This window comes from Engystomops pustulosus, chromosome 3 (genome assembly GCF_040894005.1).
Source record: "Engystomops pustulosus chromosome 3, aEngPut4.maternal, whole genome shotgun sequence".
Lineage (NCBI taxonomy): Eukaryota > Metazoa > Chordata > Amphibia > Anura > Leptodactylidae > Engystomops > Engystomops pustulosus.
This window is the reverse complement of record NC_092413.1, coordinates 114,433,851-114,446,031: the sequence shown is the minus strand read 5'-3', so window position 1 is coordinate 114,446,031 and position 12,181 is coordinate 114,433,851. Positions and strand designations below refer to the sequence as shown.

Below are 12,181 nucleotides of genomic sequence, written 5' to 3'. Positions count from 1 at the left end.
CCTAGGGTACTTTAACCCTAGGTTGTCTGATCGATCCTACCATATACTGCCATACTACAGTATGGGAGGATGTGAGGATTTTCCTCCTCATTCATTACAGTGTGCTAATCGCACATTGTAATGAATGGGTTAAAATGAGACAGCCTCGGGTCTTCGGAATCACCACCCCCTGAAGATGTCACGGGAGTCACAATCACCACCAAGAGGTGCCTGGTAGCACAAAAAACATCAAAAACAGTTAAAAAATTGTGATCAATGTCCCTCATGGTCTCAGGCCAATGGGGAGACAATGCCAATGTTTTTATAGCATATGGGAAATAATCATGCATATATCTATACTTTATCAATATTTTATGTGTGTGTTTTTTATACCCCCCATAAGGTCATTTTTTTGACCTTACAAGTTTTCCACTGTAACTGGGGCATCTATAATCTAAATGAGCGCCAGTTACAGAGGAAAATAAACCCCTGTGGGGGAAAATGGCTTGGACAGAGCTTTTAGACCAACTGGTCACATGACCGCTGGGTCTATACAGCCTGCGGAAGATCCGGCTCCTACATTCACTGCTTAGTGCTACTAAAGTGCTTTGCAGGGAAAAAAGAAGAAGGCAGAATCGGTAATAAACTAGTTATACATTCTCACAAGGACCTCTGTCTCTGACAGCCGGAGACCCATTCTTGCTCCTACAATTAGTGCAAGAAAAACTTCAGCAATATTGAATGTTGTCACTGCAAACTCAGGACCAGCACCCCCACCATGAAAAAACTTTGGGCAGTCAGTGTCAAGTTAATATTATAGTGTTCAAACTAAGGTCAATTTATAGTAATATATTTATTCAAGTCTAATACTATTATCTTAAATATTGTGGAATATAATTAAAATAAATCTCTTCTATAAATGTATTTCCCCATATCTTTTGTAGATACCGTAAGTAAATTTTATTATTTTTTATGTCTTACATACACATCTAGGTTTGGGATAGTATTGTACAAATATGAAATGCAATACTTATACTGTAAATGAGTGACCGTATCATCTGATATACTAAGATCTGAGACAATTTTAGGGTTAGTTAAGATGGGGGCTATCTTGGGGGTTAGTGCAGGTGAAGAAAAAGCTAAAATAAACTTATTTGAATCAACCAAAAGAAGGTCATGGTACATTTCCTTTTCCTTTTATATGCTGATGATTACTTTATCAAACTAGTTTACAGGACTAACATGTTAAGGACCTTGTATAACTAACATACAAGACTCTTCTATAGAACTTAACTGAAAACATGCAATATGACATATAAGCAAAACCTGCCGCATGACTTCTGCAGAGGTACAAACACACTTTTATGAATCCTTAAATAAGGAGTGACTACCAGTTTTTTTTGGGAGGAAGAATCGCTTAAATTATCTTTTTTTTTGCCATTGGAGATTTCTTGATTTTTTTCTGAACAGTATCTCAAACAAATTCAAAGGGCTGCACAAGACTAAGGAAGATACAACTTATTTAGCTGGATACTTTGTAATGTGTCATTGGTCAAATGTACTCCAGCATTAATGAAAATCATTAGAATTCTTCTCAGTTTCTATTAAAGAACAGAATGGAACATTGATGACTTAACAAACAAACTCATATACACTCACCGGCCACTTTATTAGGTACACCATGCTAGTAACGGGTTGGACCCCCTTTTGCCTTCAGAACTGCCTCAATTCTTCGTGGCATAGATTTAACAAGGTGCTGGAAGAATTCCTCAGAGATTTTGGTCCATATTGACATGATGGCATCACACAGTTGCCGCAGATTTGTCAGCTGCACATCCATGATGCAAATCTCCCATTCCACCACATCCCAAAGATGCTCTATTGGATTGAGATCTGGTGACCATGGAGGCCATTTGAGTACAGTGAACTCATTGTCATGTTCAAGAAACCAGTCTGAGATGATTCCAGCTTTATGACATGGCGCATTATCCTGCTGAAAGTAGCCATCAGATGTTGGGTACATGGTGGTCATAAAGGGATGGACATGGTCAGCAACAATACTCAGGTATGCCGTGGCGTTGCAACAATGCTCAATTGGTACCAAGGGGCCCAAAGAGTGCCAAGAAAATATTCCCCACACCATGACACCACCACCACCAGCCTGAACCGTTGATACAAGGAAGGATGGATCCATGCTTTCATGTTGTTGATGCCAAATTCTGAGCCTACCATCCGAATGTCTCAGCAGAAGTCGAGACTCATCAGACCAGGCAATGTTTTTCCAATCTTCTACTGTCCAATTTCGATGAACTTGTGCAAATTGTAGCCTCAGTTTCCTGTTCTTAGCTGAAAGGAATGGCACCCGGTGTGGTCTTCTGCAGCTGTAGCCCATCTGCCTCAAAGTTTGATGTACTGTGCATTCAGAGATGCTCTTCTGCCTACCTTGGTTGTAACGGGTGGCGATTTGAGTCACTGTTGCCTTTCTATCAGCTTGAACCAGTCTGCCCATTCTCATCTGACCTCTGGCATCAACAAGGCATTTCTGCCCACAGAACTGCCTCTCATTGGATGTTTTTTCTTTTTCGGACCATTCTCTGTAAACCCTAGAGATGGTTGTGCATGAAAATCCCAGTAGATCAGCAGTTTCTGAAATACTCAGACCAGCCCTTCTGGCACCAACAACCATGCCACGTTCAAAGGCACTCAAATCTTTCTTCCCCATACTGATGCTCGGTTTGAACTGCAGGAGATTGTCTTGACCTTGTCTACATGCCTAAATGCACTGAGTTGCCGCCATGTGATTGGCAGATTAGAAATTAAGTGTTAACGAGCAGTTGGACAGGTGTACCTAATAAAGTGGCCGGTGAGTGTATATATATATATATATATATATACAGGCGGCCCCCTTCTTAAGAACACCCGACTTACAGACGACCCCTAGTTATAGACAGATCTCTCTGCCCAATGTGACCTCTGGTGAAGCTCTCTGGGTGCTTTACTTTAGTCCCCGAGTGCAAAGATCAGCTGTAATGTGTCTGTAATTAAGTTTTTTTGATATTCCTTGGTCCCATTATAGCTACAAATGTTTAAACTCCAATTGTCTCTGTAGTTCCATACAATTTTCTGTCTAAATTCTAAAATATGCAGTTCCAACTTACATACAAACTCAACTTAAGAACAAACCTACAAAACCTATCTTCTAGTTACCTGAGTTCTGTAATCCCTGTTAATTTCAAATAATTCTTATTTAGAATATTTTTGTTCTGCCACTAGTGAAAATCATTGATCAGAGCTGAACTAACTCTTTCATTGAAGCTCTTTAGTGCAATTGAAAAATTATGTCATTTTATCAAAAGAAACAAAAAGAGGCTCTGGTTGATTGAGCACATAGTGATTTACATAGATACGCTCATACAAAATCACAGAATGTAGCAATCAGGCTGAGTTACTGGGTAACATGATTTTGTATTGCACTTAAAAAAGCTGGTTAATATAAAAAAAAAACTTTAAATAGATTGTATGGCACAATTTGTGTCTAGTAGTTTGTTAGAAATATAACCTTGTGGGATTTGGTATATTCATAAAATATGTCCAGATATAAAACATATTATTTTATAACTATACATACTAAAAGAATCAATTGGACATGTACTAGTAACCTTGATTTATGGTTGCTTTGTAAAATAGTCTCATGTTACTCAGCCATTCAACAGTTTCAAATATTCAACAGATACATTGCTTCATTAGTATTTTCCCAGTGAATAATCCTGTGGCTATGAAATATAATTTTCAGTGTTTCCTAAAGACAAGCAAAATTATTTTCTTAGATCTAGGCATGTGATGAATAAAAGCAATTTTCCAGCACCATGCAAATTAATATTAACTGCAACATGAGAATGAAAACTCCTATCAATTTCTTTGGTATCAGCACACTGTGCTCCGCAGCCATAGTACATGAGAAGTCAACACTGCAGGATGAGAATAACAAGGAGATGTTCGGAACACTTATACCCTCTTGGAAAAATGTGGAAATGAAAGCGAAAATTTCTTTATTTTTGCATTTTACTGTAGTTATTGCCATTTTGGTATGTATTATCGAAATTTTAGAAGCAATATATGTTGCTGATATTGTTTTTGTTAGATGCTATTTTAAGAATCCTAGACACTCCTAGTAAAGTACATATAGTGCAATTAGTTTATCTCCTCAAGGACACTTTTTCTAAGTCTTTTGTTGTTGCATTCTAAATACCATATTTCTTTTTCATTTTTATGCTGCTGAAGCTATGAAAGCGCTTGATTGTTGCATTAACCTTGGATATTTTTTTCAGTCTATCAAAAAAAAAAACATTCATTTGCATCATCAACTTTTAAAATCCAATAGAGTTCTAACTGAACTTTTTTTGTGCGCTGCACTTTTTATTGGTATTTCTATTGGTATCTTTTGAGGTTCATAAGCATTTTGATGGTTTTTAAATTAAGATATTTGGCAGAAAAGTAACAAGAAACACACTTCAAGCTTTTTTTTATAATTTTTATGGCAATTACCTAGAAGCATAGATCATAAATACAAATTTTTACTTTTTTGTGTCTTAGGGCAGCGTTTGGGCACGGTCCGGAGGTTGAAGTCCGTTGGTATATGACACTTGCAAAATAAATTAATCGGTACTCACCGCCGGTGCTCCTCTTCACCCTCGGCCTCTGCTCATCTCAGATTCCCATCAGTGTGGGCAGAGGCACGTGTAATCAGGCAGCAACACAGAGAGCATATGTCTTTGCCCACACTGCAGGGAATCTGAGATGAGAAACCACAGGTTGAAGAGGAGTGCCAATAGTGTTTTCTTTATTATTTTCAAGGGGCCTCGTCTGTGGACATTTCATTAGTAGGGGGAGCACCCCTGGGGACATTTTATGCTGGGGACTATTTATAGGGGAACACCGCTAGGGACATTTTATGGGGGGGGGGCAATGCTGTGGACATTTCATTGGGGGGAGCACCGCTGGGGAATTTCATTGGGGGAAGCACTGCTAGGGACAATTCATTGGGAGGAGCACTGCTCGGGGCATTGCATTGGAGGGCTCTGCTGTGGACATTTCATTGGGAAGCTCAGCTGCAAGCATTTCTTTAATGTCGGGGAGGCAGCTACAGACATTTAATTAATGGCGGGGGGCTGCTGCAGACATTTTATTATTGAAGGTAGTTATTAGTGATGGTGGCCTCTTCTGGATTTTTTATCAGTGAGGGAAGGCCGCTTATGGACATTTTATGAAAGAGGGAGACCGCTGCTGGACATTTTATTAGTGAAGGAAGATCACTGCTGGGACATATTATTATTGAGGGAGGTTGCTGTTAGACATTTTATTAGTGAAGGGAGACCGCTGCTGCAGACATTTGTTTAGTGAGGGGAGGCTGCAGGACATTTTATTGAAGAGTAGCAGCTGCATTTTCTAACTTAGGCCTATAGTCGAGGCCAAGTTTTCCCACTTTTTTTGCCCCCATGTGTCAAGGTGCCAACAAACAAATTTAGGCAAAGCTCCACGTCCAATAAAAAATGCACAAATAGTTGTCTCAGAAGACAACAACACTTAAAAAAAAACTGTCACCAGGGTAGACCCCCACAAACCACACACAGTGCCTCTTAGATGTATTTATACATGTTTCACTGATGCTCCTATCTATGGAATAAGAGCCCAAAAAAGACTTTTATTGATTCATCTGTTCCAGTCATGGAGGAGAGGAGCTGCATAACACAGTCAAGCTATCCCCCTCCTCACTTATCCTGACACTACTAAAGGCTAAAGAAATTCCTGATAGTGGGGGAGCAGGTGAGGAGAGACAGTGTATCTGTGTTTATACCATAAACCACTCCCTCAGAAAGGTGGAGGCTATGAGCAGTGAGCAGACTTTGGCTGTGTGAAGAGACATTAACATTGTCAGCCTCAGTGAGGGGGATAGCTTGACTATATACTGCAGCTCTCCACCTCCATGGCTGGAAGAGAGGAATCAATAAAAGTCTTTCTTAGAAGAATGGTGGCTCTGATCCCATGGATAAAGGCATCAGGGGAACATGTGTAAATACATCAAACAGATACTGTGTGTGGTTTGTAGGGGGGGTTCCCAGGGACAGGTTCTCTTTAACCCTTACTGGTGGGTGACGTATTAGTATGTTACACGTCGGCTGCGGGTGAATGAAGAGGGCTCACGGGTTGAGCCCTCTCCATAGCTGGTCGGTTTTTGCTGCATATTGTATCAAACACTTACCAGTAACACGAGCGATTGGTGCTAGAATAAAGTATACATGTTCTTCGGGGCCCACAGTGAAAGCCGTAAAATCCAAGCCCACAAGAAAACGTTGCAAATGCGTTTTCTCACCAATTTCACTGCATTTGGAATTTTTCCCACTTCCTATTAAACAGCATGGAATATTAAATCATCACTATGAAGTGCAATTTGTTACGCAGAAAACAAGCCATCACACAGCACTCACACAAAAACATAAAAATGCAAAAACAAAAAAAGCGCCTGGTCATTAAGGGGTTAAGACCATGGTCAAAGACAGAACAGAAGACACAACATATGAATGGTTAGCCAGATTTGTTTCTGTCACCCATACCCAGTCCCTGTCCAGGAGCAGTTTTAGGGGCATGCATTTTCTACAAGTTGAGCAGTCATATATCTGTAGTAGTTGCAAACAACATTTTTATTTAATAAGTTAATAAGATATTTTCTATTCAATTTATCAAGAGGTCATCTTTAACAGAAAAGTGTATGCAGAACAATAAATCTTATGGGTGTGGTGCATCAGGTTTTTCAAGTTCTAAATTATGATAGACTCTATCACCTTTTAAATTCAGTTTATATGCTCTTCCTATTTGAAATGTAAAGTATTTAGATTAAATCAAATTAATGAAGACCGTGCCCCAGTTGTAATGAATCTGGAGCACTTTGCACACTCTACAGGCAAGCTGCACATAGTACAGACAGCACTAGTTTTGATAAATGTGGCCCATTGGCCGTACCCAAGGAAAATATGTATCTAAAATTCCTGGTCTGGACAGGAATGGTAATTTCATAAAAGTTTATTATGTCTGGCAATGACATACCTTACTTCTTTGTGATGCCTGCTTTGTATTAGTTGCTATGATTATCTGTTATCCTGACCATGTTAAAAATGAAGAGGGTACAGATATAGATGGGCATTTATCACGCCTGGTAAAGTAGTTTTCTAGTGTACAAAGCCACAATATGTGGTGAGCCGGTAGGGAGTTGCAACTCTTTTAGTGCTTTTAGGGTTTTAAGCCACTATTCTGTAATGTGGGAATGAATGGGCATCCCCACCCAAGCCCACAGAATTTTTATAACCTAAACCGATAATTGGTTAAATCTCTGAATACATCAGACATGTCATGCACCAGATTGGGATTATTCTGATTTATTTCCCCATAGTGCCCCCATAGTGCTCTGCAGATAGGCTTGATCCTTATGGCATGAAAAAGGAACAGGAGCAATTTGTCAGTGTATCCAATGTGCCTGCCCGCTACTCTTTCTAGAGACTTAACACTGCCCACCTGGAGACTTTATATCAGAGCAAAAAATGTTGTGTAGGCACTGGCCAGCACTGCATCACAGAATCTATTTACTACAATAATATAAAAAACTAAATGTCCATGAGACATTACATTACACAGCAATTGTTAGTGGACAAGTAGCAATTTAGTCCGACATTCAGTGATGTCAAAAGTGGTTGTAATTTTATGACTCTTATCATTACCAGAGATTCTAATACGGTCACTGTTCTGTGCATTGCTCTTCAGAAAAACAACTATGTGCAAAGACAAAAAGATGTTTATACACTTTGCTTTTTCACATGGAAACCATGTTGCATGGAATAGAAACTACTGGAAATAGGGAAATGCATATGTCTTATGGCAACTGTATCTTAAATATATCTTATATGCTACGTTGCATTCATAGAATATTCCATTTCAGATTGTTTTTACATGTGTATATAATATACTGAATATCATGATTGGACAATATACAAAACAATGTAAAGACATTCTATATTATGTCATATATGAAAATGCCAATATACTGTAGAAGATTTTATTTATATTTATTAACGTTTATTAAAGTTTAGGTATAAGTTTAGGTATTTTTGATGCTACCTGTTTTATGCTCACTGTATTAGCTACAACAAAAATGTTACCATATTATTAATCTGGAGGTAACACATAAAAAAAATGTTTTTGCATTTTTACATGTTTTACGTGTGTTTAAATTAATTTTTTTAACTATTTCCAAATGGGCACGTTTGCAACATGTTTTGCCCACTCATTAAGAGGTTATTTATCTTTAGTCTGGGACTTTTTTGGGACTTTTTAATTTATCTTAGAGGGTGATAGATTTGGCATTTGAGTTTGTCGTTCTTTGAACCTGTTTAGAAAATGAAAGTAGCACAAAACTCCCAGAGTCTTTTGCTACCCATTCTATTGCCTATGCTTGCTAGGTAGTGGAGTTTAATACGAATTGTCTACTTTTCACAGAGATTGCACAAAAATATGTGACTTTTTCATACATGTACATCAGGATTTTAAACATATATAAGTTGCAACACTGAAAAATGGTCACTGTAAACCTTGCTAGACAGGTAAAAAAGTCAAAAAGAACGTGCAAACTCCTTGCACATGTATTTTTAAAGTGCCTGTGCCAGTTTAGTGCCACGGTTGCACTGTGTCTAGCAAGACAGAAAAACCTATACCAAAAGGGGAGTGTTAGTGCATAGTCAGAGATTGCATTACTTTTATTACAGTCTTGCACAACACTTCTGTAGCATGAACATGGTGCTCCATAAAATAATGGTGCAGACTTCCCGAGCAGTGCAGGGGGATCTAGATTAATGAAGACTGTGGAGCAGATTTATCAAGTGTCTGAAAGTCAGAATATTTCCAGTTGCCCATGGCAACCAATCACAGCTCAGCTTTCATTTTACCAGTGCTCATGAATATTTTAAAGGGGAGCTGTGATTGGTTGCCATGGGCAACTGGAAATATTCTGACTTTCAGACACTTGATAAATCTGCCCCCGTGTGTCAGTTCTGGCGCACCCTGCACATTCCACAGGCAAACTGCACACAGTACAGACTGCACTAGTACTGATAAATGTGGACCAGTCTGTTGTCACAGTATGAGTCAGTCCTGTGTACTATAGCAGATGGAAATGTGATATTTGTTATGCAGCCTGAAGGTATTTTGCATTGTGTCTCAAACAGATCTCATAATAAAATTGTACTTTATTTTTGCAATATTTTTATAATATTTATTTAAAAAACTCTACAACCTTTGACTCCCTTTGACTTTCCTGTGGCGCTGGCCAACGTTTGTGAGAAGCAATGCTAATGAGTGTTGTTCTCCCACTGATATGATACAGAGGACCTATATTATGTATAGTCTGTCAATATTTCTTTAGAGAAAATCTCATCACAAATCATAAGGTGAGTTTATGAATATTACCTTTACTTGAAAGAACATACTGTACTTTAAAGATATACATTATTTATGTATACTTTCCAAACACTCATACAATTATTATCTTCCAAAATGTCCTCATTTTGATCCTTTTATCCTACATTCAAACTAGTGGAAACAGTTTTGTACATAAGTAAGTTGTTTTCAAACATAGGGCCAGATGTATCACTTGTTTTTCTGTTGTTTTTGGGCCTATTCATATTGTTGCACTGTTTTTGCCCCAGTTTTGCTACTAAACACCAAACTAGCCACCCAGGAAAAATAACCATTTTTCCCTCATTTATCCTACCAATCCAGATGTTTTGCTGCTCCTAATAATAATTCATCATCAGCAACTTTTTATTTAGGTGCAATATTGGCACAAAAACACTCCAGCCTAAAGGTGGCGTAAACTGAGAAGCAAAGCACTGAGCTCTTGTACAGAAAAGCTTATCCCCAGAAGCAGAGCTCAGCAGACACTACAGACACTACATGTAGCCTCTGTTTACAGTTTATGGTCTTCTATGTACAAACAAACTGTAAAAGCAGCAGCTCAGAGCAGGGTAGAAGAAAAGTTTAAAGGATTTTGCAGATAGTACAGAGAAGAGTCCCCATGTAGCATGATGACCACACTGGTGTCTGACGAGGAATACTGCCCAGAATTACAGGGGGGCCAGCAGCAGAAGACCAGCACTAGAGGATCCCCTCCAGGAGAAGCCACTGTTGAGGAGATCACTGGGAGCAGCTTGTCACACACCTGGGCTCTGCTATGAGGGATTTTTTCATGCTATGGTGTGGGAAAGAAGTACAGAGGAGCTTGTAGGAGGATCACATGTAAGAGCATGAATCTAACATGCCTCCTATACTGCACCTAAACTGTGCCTATAGTGCGCCTAAAGTAAAGTGATTAAAGGGAACCTGTCACCAGGAGACCCATTTTTAGCACTCCCCTAGTCCCCACAGGGCATACTACATACGCTGCCAAAGTGTTTTTGTATAAAAAATTCATGGGTGTTTTGATATATTTGAAAAGGGCACATGGAGAAGCTGTTCCCCAAGGGTGGGGGAGAACTGCTCCTTTCCAGACCCTCCCATTTGGCAACTGCCTAGTCACACAGCACATGCTAATGAAAGGTACAATATAACATATCTTTTTTTTCTGTAAAACCTATTTTTAACACAAAAACACTTTGGCAGTGTATGTACTATGCTCTGTGGGGACTGGGGGATTGCTAAAAATGGGTCTCCTGGTGACAGGTTCCCTTTAATGAGAGGCAGGATCTCAACTCATCACAGATTGTAGCTTGTGATTAATCTGGTGCAACAATGCCCAGAATTAAGGGGCAAGAACTACACATAAGCGCAGAACACTGATACATCTGACCCATACTTCCACTTCCTGACCTAGCATAACAGATATTTGCTTCACACTTTAGGACCAATGTACCTTCATTAGTGTCACGGGTGCTCCCGCGATCCCTGTCTCGGATTGCGGGTGCACCCGTGCCTCCCCAGGGTCCGGCATCGCTTACCTTCCCCGGCTCCCGCGGCGTCCTCTGCTGCTCCCACGGCTCTGCGTGCACGTCCCCATCTCCTACGGCGTGCGTGCGCCGGCTCGCTTACATTTAAAGGGCCAGTGCGCCATTAATTGGCGCTGGCCATTTAGCTAATTCTATATAAGCCTGCCTCTTCCTGCAAGCTCTTGCCAGATCTTTGTGCCTCAAAGCCTGAGAGAAAGCTATGCCCTGACCTTGTGCCTGGACTTCGACCACGAGATTGTCTGCTGTCTCTGTACTTCTACCTTGGCCGCCACTGCAGACGGACCTGGTGGTACCACACCGCAGCTTGTCTAACCCGCCTTGCGGCGGGCTCTGGTGAGGACCGGGTGCCACTTAGACTCTGGTCCCAGGTAGTGGCTTACGTCATTGTCTGCAGTGGTCCAGAGGATCCACACCTGCATGCCTGACAGTAAGATCCGGCCATGGATCCCACCGAGGTTCCATCTCCTAGAAAGCCAGACCTCGCTACTATTGTGATCCACCAGTCCCGGCAGATTGCTGCAGAGCGTGATCAGCTGGAGCACGTCACCGCTATGCTGCAACAACTGTTAGCCAACCAGCAACAGGTTCCTGAGGCTGCTTCAACAACTCAGTTACCGACTAATCTGCCTGCCGTTGAACCTAGAATGTGGTTGTCCATGCCCAGCAAGTACGATGGCGATCCCAAGATGTGCAGGAGCTTTATGACTCAGTGCTCCTTGCACATAGAACTGATGCCGACTCAATTCTTTTCGAGTGATCCGTATTTGAAGAACCGGCTCGGGCCTCCTCCGCTGAGTCTGCCTTATTGAATTTGCATCAGGGGAATTCCTCCATGGGAGAATATGCGGTCCAGTTCCGTACCTTAGCGTCGGAACTCTCCTGGAATGACGCGGCCTTGTCTGCAGCTTTCAAGAAGGGCCTATCCTCTCAAGTCAAGGACGCTCTGGCCGCTCGTGAACTGCCATCTTCCCTGAGTGGTCTAATCTACCTTGCCACCAGGATTGATGTGCTTTTCAGGGATCGTGCTGAAGAGTCACGTTTTGAGCAACTTCCAATCCATCCACGGCGCCTTTCTCGTCTAGCTCCAGCTTTCCAAAGACCTTTCCAGCCTCCAGTCGTACCACCTGCTGAGGAGTCTATGGAGGTGGACAGGGCCA

General features: G+C 40.8%; 1 protein-coding gene across 2 annotated transcripts in view; it reads left to right on the top strand.

Moving 5' to 3' along the window:
• Window positions 1-12,181, top strand: part of GRIK2 (glutamate ionotropic receptor kainate type subunit 2) — a 437,454-nt gene that overhangs the window by 382,269 nt on the left and 43,004 nt on the right. The gene's annotated exons all lie outside the window — the stretch shown is intronic.